General features: G+C 38.7%; 1 long non-coding RNA gene across 1 annotated transcript; it reads right to left on the reverse strand.

Annotated features, from left to right (window-relative positions):
* Nucleotides 1-8,822: 8,822 nt before the first annotated feature.
* On the reverse strand, nucleotides 8,823-11,662 carry LOC140327843 (uncharacterized). The gene is made up of 2 exons (XR_011920148.1): nucleotides 9,144-11,662; nucleotides 8,823-9,031 (listed from the first exon to the last, which is right to left on the reverse strand). It is a non-coding gene; the product is annotated as an uncharacterized lncRNA (long non-coding RNA).
* Nucleotides 11,663-14,549: the final 2,887 nt, after the last annotated feature.

Consider the following 14,549-nt stretch of genomic DNA (forward strand, 5'->3'; position numbering starts at 1 on the left):
TATTGCATGCCCCTTATGCACCAAAAGGCAAACAGGTAAGTATTGCATGCCCCTTATGCACCAATAGGCAGGCAGGTAAGTATTGCATGCCCCTTTTGCACCAATAGGCATGCAGGTAAGTATTGCATGCTCCTTATTCACTAGTAGGCAGGCAGGTAAGTATTGCATGTCCCTTATGCACCAATAGGCAGACAGGTAAGTATTACATTGCATGCCCCTTATTATTAATATTGCTATTTAGAAGCAGTATTTATATAGCGCCAACATATTATGCAGCACTGTACATTAAATAGGGGTTGCAAATGATAGAAAGACACAGACATTGACACAGGAGAAGGAAAGTGCCCTGCCCTGAAGAGCTTACAATCTAAGAGGTGCACTCATAGGCACTCAGGTAAGTATTGCATGTCCCTTCCGAAATAAAAATCCTTTCTGTTAACAATCTGATATAGCAGAACCACTTCCACTTTAATTTGTTAGCCTTATTAGTTTTTATCAGCCTTCCTCTCTATTCCTAAGTATTTGTGTTTGGTTTACCCAAGATTTATAAAGATTAATTAGTCGTGTTTACACAAAAGAAACGTGTCATTTGACTTTCTCAGCTGTGTTTAGTAACATACAAAGTTAAACCTACACAGAACTCTGAATACGTACATTCATTTATTAGGTAATTCTTTATTCCTTCTCTTATTATTATCATTTTAAATAATTAAAAAGACAGACACCACTGGAATGAAAAGCGCTTAAAGTGTACAGTGCTGCTTAATATGTTGGCGCTATATAAATTCTATTTATTATTATTATTATTATTAATAATAATAATAATAATAATAATAAACTGATGATTCTTCCTGATTTAACAAATTCTAGTAAACATACTGTATAGCTCCTTCTTCATAATCTTCATTGGCTTTGCCTTGGAAGTGGAAGGACCTGGAGTGATGGATGCCAGGAAAGTTGTGTGAGTGCTGGCTTGTAACATTCAGGGGGCCACTAAAACATCTCTCCTCATTCCATTGCCAGCACTGACATTTTCACCAGATCTTCTCCTGGATTCAGGTCTTTGACCATCTTGATTGGCAAGGCAGAATGATGAAGATCAGTGTTTCTAAACTGAAGTTTTGTGGAATCCTAGGGCTCTCCAGAAGTTGCTAAAGTTTCCTTGATCAATGAGAAATTTGTGCCTCTCAGGTCATAACCACTGACACCAATGGTATTTTTGAATATGCAAGGGTAACATTCTTCCCACTGACCACCATGCAAAGTTCTGTGACCTGTAGATATATAATATTCATAGCAGGGGTTCCCCGCATAAGGATTCCCCCATGGTAAACAGGTCAAGGAAGACTGATAGAATAGAATAACGAAGAATGTGGAGTGGGTAACAGGAGAAAAGCTTACTCCATTGATGATGACCATAGACCTACCCAATTTATACCCACAAAAGAAAACTACAATCTTAACATTTTGATGGAACATGTACTTTTACGGAGAATATAAATCTACAAATTAAGTGCAGCACCACACGTTCCTTTACCACCTAACCCGGGTATATGAGAAAAATAAGTCACCGAACAATGATGTCACAGGTTATGTAAGTATTTTATCCTTTAAATACTGTACAGGTTTATGACTTGTTTTTTTATAACCATGACTTTTAATATTTAACAGTATAATGAAAAAGAAAAGCTGAAATGTTTATAGATGTTCTCTATTTGTCTATATGTAGTAGGGTTACAACTTTATTCCTAGATTTGTGATGCCTCCATCGTTTACCTTGCCAAGGCAGGAAGTGGCTTTATCAAACAGTTCCTATATAGTTATTTGTATTTTTCTGGTTGCCTTATGCTACATTTTAAGACCAATGCGAACATTTTGTATAACTTCTTTCATTCCATCTTACACTTTTTTTTATTATACACCTAAATGATGCGTAGTTGGTGCTGGAAAGGATGTAGATACATTTTGGAAGGGTTGGCCCTCCAGAGATAGACAGTTTGGCACTGCATAGCTGTATAGATCTAAAGTGTAGTATTTAGAATCACAACAGATCCAAATCCTTTATTGTATCTCATGTAATGTGACTTTCACAGGCTCATAACTCCCCTACACTACTGCCCGCTCTTCTCCTCTAATTATCTGTGCTCAGCCAAGGGCAACAGAGAAGCCAGCCGACCTCTGAAAAATGAGATTTCTAAGCAGATTATTCCTGTGCTGTGTGTCCGGGATTGCTGCAAAGTATTTATGAATTAATAACGCTGGAATAACTCATTTATAGAATGGCTGCTTCCTTTCCAAGCTCCACTTATCAGCCAGGCAGTGGAGGGCTATGGGTCCAGCTCCCATATGACATTCAGCAATGACTATTTAGTTTAATGTCACACACTTGACATGGTCTGACCGATTGATTTCTCATGCATTTTATGCTTTATATTGCTAAGATGATTTCCTATGACCTGTATGCATGCCAGATGTCACACTTAACTCTTCAGTCTTCAGTCCACATACATCACACAACAGAGTTTGTTCTTTTTAGGTGAAACTAAGGCTTTAGTGGATTCTTGGACCAATTGCAAAGAGTTCATAGACTGCTTGCACATAATTCAAGACTTATCTAATGGTTTTCCACCCCCAGCAGCACTCACAGGCCCACATTTCCTTTTGTTGCTCTAGCTACTATTGCCATTTTTTCCTGGACATCGTCCAACCTGAAGTTTCCGAAAGAAGAGGCCTTTGCGTTGGGCTTTGGGTGGTATTAGGCAGTCATGATGTAACACCTATGTATGCCCAATGGATCGCCACTGTTCACTGCATTGGGCATGCCACCCTGACATGCAAAGATGCCACACATCTGGGCAGTGCTGGAATGTACCACCACATTCATAAACTCAATAGCCATTGGCACCTTACTGTAATATTCTTCTACTCTGGGAAAAAAGAAATGTACTAGTAGGCAGAAGGACTTGGCACTATAGGAACATGTGTGATATTTGCATGCATAGCTAGGGATTTAGGGACTGCTGCAGGTACCTATAACCTTCAGGTGCCTGCACTGTATACCTGCACCAGTTGGTTTGTGTCTGGATGTTTTTAAAGGGAATGGGACTGATTTATTAAAGCTCTCCAAGGCTGGAGAGGATACACGTCCATTAGTGAAGCTGAGTGATCCATCAAACCTGAAATAGATCTGGTCCAGGATTTAAAACTAGCAAATAGCAAATTACTTTGAAGAACTCTATTTCAGGTTTGCTGGATCACCCAGCTTCACTGATGAAAGTATATCCTTTCCAGCCTTGGAGAGCTTTAATGGATCAGACTCAATTTGTCAGAAAATAAATACATTCAATCACTGCCATTGCCGTCAGGCTGCTCCTCTGGCTTCCAAGTGTAAAGCCAAGACATTGCATTCATGGACATCTCTTCGTTGTCATTGGAAAATGTACCCCCCAATGGAAAAGTTCCCCATATTTCTATTATGGTGATAATTGTAAACTTTGGATTTTTCCTCACTTTTAATTGGACTGATAGCGGTCAATAAGACAAACAGGTTGAATCAATAAAGTGAGGACACAGACAGCAATAAAAACTTAGCAGGTATTTTAACTTCTTACCACTCTTCAAAATACTTTCTAACTTACCGGTCTGGAATTAGCATTTTCCATTTCCTTCCTACTATGGGCTGATTAACTGGCGGCTCCTAAGGGCTACAAATATTCCCCATTCAGACACTTTGCATGAGACCTATGATTTTTTTTTGGATTTTAAAAAGGATGATATGGAATAATTTGGATAATTATTACAGAAATGTCTGCTCTCCAGCCTTAGCCTTTATGTAATCATCCTCTTATCAGCCTTTCATTGTACGTCCCAGTTTGCCTCTTCTGAACTCTCTCCTTATATAATGGTTTCTTTCATCCGCAGACCTCTAAAAGCTGTAGAGGGTGAAGACAGCCTGGGAGTTTAGAAAAAAGCTCAGCATTTACCCTTTCCATCATTAGAAGAGAGGAGATGAAAGAGCGGCGTTTAGCTTGCATCCGAATACGTCTATGGCACGTGGCTTTACAAGGGCAGTGTGCCATACAGCTAGTGTGGGAATTTACATTCGGTCATCTGAGGTCTTCCATTTATGGACCATGTTGGGCCTATTACATACATGCAAATCCTTTGCCAAATAAGCAACCCGGCTGATTGATTTAGTTTAAGCCCAGTTATACTCGAGCTAAACTAAATAAGGCAAATTCTAAATGCAATCAGGTTGAGAAGTGAATATAATCAGATTTTGATGAATGTGATGTACACAATATTTGGTACATGGAACACGTGCTTACACACTGCATTATGGCTATTTTCCCTTCTCTCTGAATTCCGTTAGTGGGAGTATCAATCCAATGTGACTATGTGACACCAGAAATAGGAAGAACAATACTGTTAGGAGTTGCTGATCCAGCCAGCCATCCTGTGCTGTGCACCATTGCAGTAAAACTCCCTATTTATTCTGTCTAGCCATGTCTCTTGCAGCAAGGAGAACAAGGAAATAGGAGCATCTTCTGCTTCCCTTTAGCCGTGCAGCCTGAGATTGACTTTCTCGGCATCCCCGGCATACACATTGAGGCTGTGCACAGCTAAGCATGGCTGCTGGGACTCCATAGTTTCTCTGTCTCTAGGGCCTGTTGTAGCGTTAAACTGGGGTGACCTGCTGCTGGTGTGTTTTAATTCTTTGGATTTACTGTTGGTGATTCTGCCTGTTCCCTGGCCGTGAGATTGTATGCTACCTGGACAGACCTTTGCCTGTGACCCCGACTCTCTAGGATCTTACAAATACAAATGACAGACTACAATTCCCAGCATTACAGTGGAAAACCAATTATCTACAGGGGCAGGATTGTAACACAGACACAGTAAGTAAATGGTAAATCATTGCCAGACCTCAATCCATTAACAGGAAACTAAAAGACACGAGAAGTCGTAGCCGTGTAGATAAGTGCACAGCTAAACAATGTTATTTTTTTTACAAAGTTTGTAAAGTTCAGTTACAAAGAAAATACGTACAAACTTAAATTAATCAATATGACACCAACTTTAAGAATTTGGCTTGTCTGATACTGGATTTTGTTGGGTTTTCAGCTCGTATGAGTAGAGTGTATATAAATAACACTAAACAATAAAAATATGGTCGACAAGCACTTTGTAGACTTTAGCAAGCTTTAAAGTGGAACTAAACCTGCACTACTCTGTCCTGTACTACCTATCCCTGTTTCATTAAACGCCATTACCATATTTCTTCTTTCTCCGCACGTTCTTCGACCACGTTGATTGGATACGCCCCATGCTATTTGTTTTGCCGTTTTTTCGCAAATTCCACAAAATACTTGTCATTTCTGCTTAGAGACGTCCAGCTATGGTGGGGTGGCAACATTGCTGCCCTGCTCCTAAATCCAGAGCAGAGTTGCCACTCTCATGTAGGCTGTGTCTGGTTACTCTACAGCGGGATAAAAATATCTGTAGCTTGTCAATCAACACCATGCCCCAACCAGTCGTGCCCATTGCTTTCTGGATTGACAGCACTGCCAGGTAAAACCCTGACGCTGACATCTGCCTCTTCTCAGATGGGGTGTGCATGAGACTCAAATGAAGGAGGATTTGACCAAGTCAGGGAAAGTGAAGGAAACTTTTTGTTTATGAGACATCACATAGACACTGGATAGGGCACTTGTTTAGACTTTAGTACTGAAAAGTGTTTTGTTATGAGCAAATTCCTTACCTGGACAGATTCCAGAACCAGCCAGAGTCTAATAAGGCTGAACCCATAAATGTAACTTCCTGTTCTTAAAATTCTTATACAGCCATAACTCTTGAGGAACTTGGCTTCCTGTTACTAATAAAGTCAATAAATAAGTCTAAATATAAAGCTTTGGACAATCATTTCCTGCCAACTTATTTTGTACAGCTGCAAAGAATATTACGTCAAAAAAATTGATTTTTTTTAGGTAGTTTTAAGTACAGATTAGGGCATTATTAATAAATGTTAGTTAATATTTATCTAACAATAGGATGACATTTACCATTGAGGCTGTGCCATCTTTCACTGCTAATGCTGTGCTGCCTAGCCTACTACTAGCCCACCTCTTCCTCGTGATATTCACAATGCCACACTGCCCAGCCTACTACTAGCCCACCTCTTCCTCGTGATTTTCACAATGCCACACTACTGAAACTACTACCAGCCCACCCCTCACCCTGGTAATTTTACCCACTAATACTGCCCTGTTCCACCTAGAACACACCTCTACCTGTCCACTGCTCCTTGGTGATGATCTAAACCAGCGTCTCAACCTACATGGGGGAACCCTTGAAGGAACTTTCAGGTCTTTAAGGCACCCCTTCTATTATATTCACAGCTCTCAGTAGCTTGGTGGCTAGTTGGTAGAATGCTACTCTTACAAATAGTTAAAAAGATCATTGCTGTAAATGGTAATTGATCTGCGAGGTACAAATTGCTCATTGCTCAAGAAACCCCTAGGAACCCTCATAGAGAAACACTGATCTGAAGAGTATACAGAACAGTGACTCAACCAAAAAATGGGCAAAGGAAAGTTTTTCTGGAGCCCCTTGATAGCTGATGTTATTAAGACAGGTTGATCAGTCCAAAGCCTCTGACCCCATAGAAGCCAGAGACACAAAAAAAACTTGGCTAGTCTTTTACCTATTACCCCCAATTTTCAAAAGAGCAAAGAAAATGGACTGTCTAGAGGTATGCTTTACACCACAATCTAGCATTATTCTCAACATACCCAAATCTTCCAAATTGCATTTGGTAATTTTAATTAAATCTCTGATATAGACTGCAGAGAATACTATTCAGAATACAGTCTCACTATTTCAAGCAGATATAAACCCTAATTAGATGTTGTTCTCTGGACCAAATTTTTAGTTGACTATCGTCTATAATGGCAATAGCACCACTATGCCTCTGCAACCGGCAGGACCACTTGAGTCTATCAGGTGTGCATACGACAGGTTGACAATGCAGGTGAATCATTAGAAGACATTTGTCATGCTATACCAGGAAGTTCCTTATCAAGTGGCATTCTTTTAGTAAAACTAAAGCATTAAAAGTATTAAAAATAACTTTGAAAAATTTGCATTGACATATCTAAGTTCACAGAAGAGTTTAATGATTTGATTTAGATGTATTTTTCCATTTGTGGCTTTTGGTTCTAGTCCATTCCATCTTCTGTCTGGGTGGTGCCCAGCAAACTGCCCAGCAATGCCTGCTACTTCTTCCCATCCCCCCCCCCCCCAGTATGCGCAAGGTGTCGCCAGCTTCAGCTGCACCCACTGCCACCAAACCTGCTCATAGGACCGGACGGGTTATATATTCACATCAAGGATCATCATTCTGCAATCAGCTCTGGATTTATTAACTCTGGGGTTGAGATGCAGTGAATTATTTATTCTTTTTTCATCATTCTTATGTGTCATCTATTCCAGGTTCATAATGAATTAATTTTTTTTCCAGCATGTATAATACTACTTAATAGACTTAAAAAGTAGAACAGCTTTAAACATTGCCCAAATACATAAATGATCTTTTCACCTGCTGAAGGTTTTGTTATTCTGTTATGGCAATTGGGATTTCCATACTTCCATCTCAATGCATAATTATGCAGGTGGCACCATTATTTCTGATAATAGCTTATCGGTTTCTTTGCTGCAAGCTTGCTTAGTGACCAGGGATTCAATAATGAGTAGATGATAATATATTGTGCAGTGAGAAGGCAAGCAACACAAATCCCTATTTACTGTACAGCATTGCATAATATGCTGGAGATTTATGTATAAGAAAGATAATATTATTTTGTAGGTGATACAATTTTGGAAACTATGCTGCCGAGCAGGTCCAACAAGATCATCAAAGTGCAAAATAAGGGAAAGGCAGTACTAGTGAAATCCCCCACCTGTATTTATAGCCTTCCTTTTTAGTAAAGATATAGAACCTGAACTAATAAAGCTCTCCAAGACTGGAGAAGATAGACTATTGTGGGTGAAGTTGGGTGATGCCATGATAGCCTATCTTCTCTAGTTCTGGAGCAAGTGAATACAATTAGGCTGCTGCTTGCTTAAACGGTATATTGACCTCTGACCCCCAGCAAGGTCTTCCATACCTGGAGATGACTTTCTAAGTTTGGTTCCATTATATGAATATATAATGGATTATAGTGTGTATCCACTTGCTATATTCAATGTGTGGCCACCCAGTGGACCTACAACCTGAAGACCTTCTATCTCGTACTTTTGATGGTTGGGAAAGGAGGAAAAGGAGGGCTCAGTCTGTCGTTAAATATTTTCTGCCAACCTGGTAAATCAGAAATTCAAAAAAGAAAGAAGACAATGGGTTTTTTTTGGCACAATAAATAATATGTACTTGCTCTGGATTTGAGCAGTAACAATCACCAAGAACAAGAATGTTCATAGCTTAGATAAATTGATTACCAGTATATAAAACTATATTTACATTAGATGCAGAGACAATCCTAAACAAGATTTAAGGTTTTTGTGATCATATAGTAAAGCAACGCCTCCATGCATTTCGCCGATTGGCTTCTTCAGGGGACTCTCAGAGACTTTACATTGACATACTATTGACAGAAAAAGGATCTTCATAATACATTAAGCATATAATTCTCGTAGTATGGGTAACAATTTGTATCGTTGTTAAGGCGATTTCTTGCTGATCCCAGAACAGGTTCCCTCTATATCGTGGCCTCTGTTTTCAACACGTTGGGAGCAGTGAATAACACACAAGCAGCTAAAGCATGTAGTTATATCACTTCTTCTCAAAACTTTATTATCACATCGCAGTTTATATAGTCGGACAACAAGGTGGAAGACAGTTAGTCAATAACAAGAAACTTAATTAACAACTTCGCTGAGCAAGATGTTTCAAGGTAGGAAGCCTCAAGGTAAGGATGGAGCAAATATTGACCTACTGATAAGGAGGATATAACTAGTTTCGACACAACTCAATTATCTGCAAAAAACACAAAAACAACTTAAATTCAAAACTCAGCAAAGTTACACTTCCTACAATCGTTTAATACAAAAAACATTCATATAGCGATATATATGTCATGTGTTCATACCATTAGAAGTTAATGTTTCTCCATATTGTATATGATGGTTTTTGGGTTAGATAGGTAAGTATGATTGGTGAAACCTAAATAAATAAATACATAAATAAATAAATCTTATACCACCCACACCTGATGAATCAAAGGACACACACACACAGACTCGCATGCGCGTGCATATGTGTGTACCCATTCTACTACTTTTTGGTGTTCTCTTCCTTTGAATTTAATAAGGAACAAGCAAACACAAACATACAATTTTCTCAGTGTACTGACACAACATGGTAGATTTATTTTAGAAGTAAAGCATGTTCAAAGAAAATTCCTACTTTGCAAAAGAGTTTTCCTTACCTTGGTAAATAAGGAAATGCTGTGTTGCTTCTATCATCCAATCTCATGGAAGCCAAGTCTCTTATTCCTGAACATTGTTAGGAATTCTTTGCAAACTGAAGGCAAGGGATAATTCCCTTAGCCAAACATACTGTACTTTTATTGAATTAGCTACATAAAGTAATGAGATTCCTTATGACTTGCCTGGTGGTCACATAATTCTTTATCTAATTCTTCTGACCTTGGTGGGTTTCTGTCTTCTTCAGGTCTTGCAGGTCTTCTCTTGGTATGTTTGCATTATTTCAGTTTCTGCTTGCAAATTACATTTACCACTATGGGAATAAACCTATTGACAGCAATTATGGAGAAAAAGAAAAAGGAGATTACTTGCTGTTCCTTGTATTAGGTGTTTCTGTTGTCCCACATCTACCATAGGGTACAGCTGGTAGGACTTCTTACTGTTGATTGCTCCTGGAAGACTTGCAGTTTTTTTTTAAGATTGCAGATTTAATAAAGTTCTCCAAGATTGGAGAAGATACACTATCATGGGAGAACCAATCAATACTAGTAGCAGTAACAAACTTTGATGCTTGTTTTTGTCTTAAATTGTTATTTAATTCGTATCAAACTGTGTTTACTGTTGTGTTTAATTTTTTTGTAATACATCAAAATATTATCATTTTAAGGAACACTTACAGAATGTACGATCTAAAATTTGATATCAAGATAAAACTTTACTTGGCTGATTCTGGTTATCTGATAGTCAGATCTCATGCTCCCTCCCTCCACCATTACCGGATCCCTTCCTTTATTACATAGTTAGACCTCCCATTCATAGGCCAATGGCTGCAAGATCTATATATGTTTTATATTAGAATGGAGGAGCTCAGCTATGAGGAAAGATTAGCTGAACTGAATCTATTCTCCATTGAGAAGAGACGTATAAGGGGGGATATGATCACCCTGTATAAATATATAAATGGTTCATATAGAGAACTATCTTCTCCATTATTCACTATGAGATCATTACAAAGAACAAGAGGGCAGTCTTTGCGTCTGGAGGAAAAGAAGTTTAAGCTCCGGATAAGGAAGGGATTCTTCACTGTAAGGTCTGTGAAAATGTGGAATCGGCTCCCTCAGGAAGTAGTTTCAGCAACCACTACAGATTGCTTTAAGAAAAAGCTGGATGATTTCTAGAAGCACAGAATATAACTGGGGATTAAAGTAATAAAGTAAAGATAACAGTGACTGTTGATCCAGGGAACCTCTGATTGCCTCATGGAATCAGGAAGGAACTTGTTCCCCTGTTGGAGCAAATTGTACCAGGGGTTTTTTTTGGCTTTGGCTGGATCAACTATGTCTTATAGGGTTTTATATCTGGGATATGTTTTTTCCCTAATTTTTACACTTCATGGACTTACGTCTTTTTTTTAACATAATTAACTGACTATATGTAACTCTAGGTGACCTCCAGATATCATGATGTCATACCCTTCAACGTTGCAAAATTTCAAACAAACTTGCACTAAACCTTTTATGATAAACCTAAAACAGCTTTAAATTGTTTTGAATGGATGGTTCTATGATTTCAGATTGTACCATAAAGCAGTGATATTGGATTAGCAATCACCCACAGAAGTATAAATAAATAAGTTTCATGAATTGTGTTCTGATGGGGTGTATATATTGGCAGTAATGGGGTGTATATATGTTCTTCTAATATAGTCTGACTGTTTATTCTCCCATAGTTCACACTAAATAATATGATCATCCTTGAGTTCTGCTTTAATTGTGTAAAGAAGCTCACATGTTACATGTTATTGAGTTGTGATGTTTTGACCCTCTTACTTTGTGTGATCTTTTCACACATCCTCTATCTCTCTACTTTTGTGGCTTTTCCTTTTATTCCAGCAGATATCACATGATACTAGTAACATAAAGGGACCCTTATTCTGATCTCTGGGAGTGGACACTGTTATGTCCCGCAGAATGATTTATTATGCTCAGAGTATACATCAGCCCTGGACCTGTGCCAGTACCCGGGACTGCAAATAATGGGACACAAAATACCTAAAAGAAATGAATGATGTATGCTCTCAAATATATGTGACACATGTGGGAAAATGTTGTGTACTTTAATCACACTTTCTGAATTGTTCTATATTGGAGACTACAGATAAAGGCAATATACTTGCATAAAAGATATATGTTTTTGAGTTTTGTGGCATCCTTTCTTTGCCAGTACCATCGCTCCCGGTGTCATCTACCATACCATAGCAGCCAGTACAACATGCAAACTATGCAGAACTATTTAATGGTGGGCAATAAGCCTAAATGAAAATATCCTACTGCTTTTAGGACTTAAAAGCACCCCCTTCTTATACACACTACAAATACCAGATAGCTTTACAAAAAGGATAGGGATAGGAGGGGATATTGTGCAGACCAATCCCATTAAAGATATTACAAATAATCATGCTCCCAGATTATTTGCAATATAAAAATAATGATGCATTGGTACTACACCCCGAAAAGCCTGCAAGGAGGTAAGTAAACTCTGCTGGCGATGTGGAAGAGGGGTCAGCTCACTGTTTTACATACTCTGGAGATATCCAATTATTTTGCCATTTTGGGGGATGGCAGATGGACTTATTTCCCACTTGCTATCCACCCCAATCCACAGGGATCCCTGGACGCATTACCTGAGTCTTCCATTTAAACGCGCCCCTAAAGAACAAATCAAATTGATCAATTGATTGAGTAGGTAGACCTCCATTTATTGCCCCTATTTGCTGGAAAGAGCAAATTTTGCTGATCACACAACTGAAAGGTAAAGCTTGGGAGGTTTCTGACTGCAGTGTGGAAGCCGCTGCTTTCTAATACAGAAAGCAGAAGTTCTCCCCTGCAGTCTGCTTCCTATTTCTTAGAACTTGTAAAAATGTGAGAATATATATGAAAGACATAAGCTGATATATCTATGAAATCTAATAAGACTAAAATATATATTTACGGTAAATCTGTAGTAAATATAACTCTAAAAATCCATGTGTTATAATAGTAAAGCTGTTTATATCCAGTCATAATGTAAAAGAGATGTTAATACTGTTGCTATTTTTTTCTGGATATAAAGCCAGAACTGTGAATGTGTAATTGGTGGATTTGACTTTGTACTGAGAAAGTTCATGGATTATATTGAGCATGAAAGTGCCGGGAGTAGATAGGAAGAGGAAAAGTTTGCCACAAGGTAAAGAACCGAAGAAAAGTCACCTCTAAATGTTATTAGAATGGAACTTGCGATCATCATACAACTTTTACTCGTAAAAGCATTGGAGCATTTTGAGATACACCAGCTGCTAATGTCTTACCTGGTACATTATACAGCTGGGTATTACGATGTATTTCTGCATCATAAATATTCCGGGATTGATATAAATATATGGAGTCTTCTCATTCCAGGCACAGTTACAATCTACAGACTGAAACAAACATGATTCTTCATAAAAACTTTCCTACCTGCTATCTTTTTTTATCTTATAAGCCTATTACTTTCCAAACTTTTTTTCCGCAAGTTTACAATGGCTTCTTCCTCCTGGCTTCTATCCTAATTTAAAACCTAACTCCAGGCTGGATGAATCCCTTCCATTTGATCCACAACTTTGTTTTATTTTTTTGTTAAATCTTTATCCATAACTTTAATCTTGGCATCTTTGGTTTGGACATCACTGGTCCTTTTCCTGTCTTCATTCTCCACCAATGAGTCCAAGCCTCCACCAAGCCACACTGCTTCATCAAAACATGTCTGTAATGTGTGGTCCATGACTCTAAACCAGTGTTACTCAACCAGGGATCTTCTAGAGGTTGATAGGAGTTCCTTGAGCAATGAGAGGTTTGTGCCAATGAACTGAGGATATAATAATTATAGCAGGGGTTACCTGAAGACCTGAAAATTATTTCAAGGGTTCTCCCAAGGTCAGAAAACAGTGATCTAAACTAGCATGTGAAAGCATGGTTAGAGCTTTGGATATCTCATCTGGTTGATGGATTACCTGTGAATGACCTCTGGCTCTGTATTCTGGACTTGTCATAGCTGGAATTTTTGGACTGCTTTATCTGTGGACTCTTGGTCCTCTAAGTCCTTCGCCAGATGCCATCCTTGTGCACAGAAGTTTTGGGGGCAATCATGTGCTGATATGGAGCAACTAGCCCACCAAGGCTGAGCCAGGGTTTGCTATAGGTGAAGAGTGCAGCGTTACATTAGGGCCTGGTGAGTACTGGTTTTGGAACGGGCTTTACGATTACTAGTTTACCAATTTAAAAAAAACAAAGCTGGATTTGGCCTTTCAAGGGCAGTTTTAGAGTCTATGCTTCATGGTACTATGCATGTCATGGTACACATGCATGGTTTGCCTTTTATTATGTGTGTCCCTTCTCTCTTCCCCTAGCTTCTGCTCAGTCTCTTGTCTCCTCCCCTCTTCTTCATTCTGTCATCTACCCTCATCTCAGTTGCATGCTCCTGTTAGCTGCTCACAGCATGATTTTTTGACCTATCCATCCGTTCATCGGTGTATGATCTGCACAGTTTGGAATAAACTTCTTCAGGATCTACAAGGTGTCCTTTGGATTGAGTCACTGTCAGCCAATTCACCTAAGACTGCAGTTATAGCCATCTCATCACAACTGTAAGTTACAGAGATCACATTGTAGTGCTTAGACTGGAGAGGCAGAACAATGCAGTAAAACATGAGTTTTACCACGTTACTGGATAACACAAGATACTAGAAGAGCCATTCTATTTTTAGTGTTTGGAACAAAAAGTATTTATATTTGCCAAAAAGCCAATACGTTTCAGGAGCAACAGAATACCCCCTTTTTCAGGGATGTGTGTGGACTGAAATAAAGATTTAGTATAAAGTATAAAAGTAGTTGTTTATTAAGGGTTTTGGAAGTAGTGAACTGGTATGGTGGTAATGTTAGGGGTAATCAGAAAGAAAGGATGCCACAAAACTCAAAAAAATACATCTTTTATACAAGTATATTGCCTTTATCTGTAGTCTCCAATATAGAGCAATTCAGAAACACCAGGGGGCG

Source organism: Pyxicephalus adspersus, chromosome 3 (genome assembly GCF_032062135.1).
Source record: "Pyxicephalus adspersus chromosome 3, UCB_Pads_2.0, whole genome shotgun sequence".
Taxonomy (NCBI): Eukaryota; Metazoa; Chordata; class Amphibia; order Anura; family Pyxicephalidae; genus Pyxicephalus; species Pyxicephalus adspersus.